Source organism: Aplidium turbinatum, chromosome 4, assembly GCF_918807975.1.
Source record: "Aplidium turbinatum chromosome 4, kaAplTurb1.1, whole genome shotgun sequence".
Lineage (NCBI taxonomy): Eukaryota > Metazoa > Chordata > Ascidiacea > Aplousobranchia > Polyclinidae > Aplidium > Aplidium turbinatum.
In genome coordinates, this window is record NC_137475.1 from 21,003,536 (window position 1) to 21,004,835 (window position 1,300).

The window sequence follows — 1,300 nt, forward strand, 5'->3', positions numbered from 1 at the left end:
TGGCAAATTGCATTTGAAATTTTCGACAACTGCTGCTTTCAGGGTCTTGCGATTGAGATTCGTGATGTCATAAAAATAATTTAGCAAATGAATTAAGTTTTGATGAAACTTTAGTGACATCACAATGAGAAGAACATGACGAATGCACCCGATGCTTGAAAAGTTAAACATATGAACTGGTTTTTACAGGTTGCGTTAGTGTGCAGTTAAGATGATAGTTATTGTATTTTATTTGGAAATTAGCTATGTAAAAACTTATGTGCACTCAATACTTTACCACGTCAGTATATTTGACACGTTTGTATAATAATGATAAGTTTTGTTTTTACAGTACAATGAGAAAGTGCAAAAATGATGCAGACAGGTTCTGTTATGTGGCAAGGTCACCCTGCATAGTCGCCAAGCAAAAATTATGCAGTTTGTTAAGAAAGCATATTATGAGTACTTTGGAGTAAAACTAGGCGATCAGGACAAGGCATTTGCTCCGCACATATGTTCTAGAGCATTCATTGAAAGCTTGAGATTATGGAGTCTAAAGAAAATAAAGAGCTTTCCTTTTTTTATTCCTATGGTATGGAGAGAAGGAAAAGACCATGTCACTGATTGTTATTTTCGCATGACCAACTTACAAGGTATGCTGATACTTGTACTGTATGGAGGCATTTTCATTTATTGTTTGATTTAAGAGTAACAGTGTTCTTTTTCATTTCAGGAATAAACTGGAAGAACAAACAATATGTGAAGTACCCTGATGTTCCTTCAGCCATGAAACCACTATCACATGGCCCTGGTATACCTGTTCCAGAACCACCTGGAAAAATAAGTGAAATGGAGTGTTTTTCATCAACAGAGAGCGAAGCAAGTGAACAAGACACATGGGATGCAGAGCAAAGTACAAGCCAACCCAAGCCTCTTACACAGCTTGAGCTGAATGACCTAACACGAGATTTAAATCTCACCAAAGAATAGAAGCATAGAAGCCCTGATTACGAAGCACAGGTTAAAGAGCTGCTTGAAAGCTTTCAACCCTTGGAGCCCGGATGTCTGTGAAAATTCACTTTCTGAGTTCGCATTCGGATTACTTTCCTGACAACTGTGGTGACTACAGAGAAGAACATGGAGAGAGGTTCCACGAAGACCTTCGCCAGATGGAAGAAAGGTACGAAGGATACTGGGAAGTAAACATGCTTGCAGATTACTGTTGGTGCTTAAAAAGAGATCTTCCCAATTCCACACATAGAAGAAAATCTTTGAAGCGACACTTTTTGTCAGCATAAATCATTTGTATTTATATTGTTAT

At 37.7% G+C, this 1,300-nt stretch overlaps 1 pseudogene; it reads left to right on the forward strand.

Moving 5' to 3' along the window:
• The first annotated feature begins 335 nt into the window (after positions 1 to 335).
• Positions 336 to 969, forward strand: LOC145768969 (uncharacterized; annotated as a pseudogene).
• The last annotated feature ends 331 nt before the right edge of the window (positions 970 to 1,300 follow it).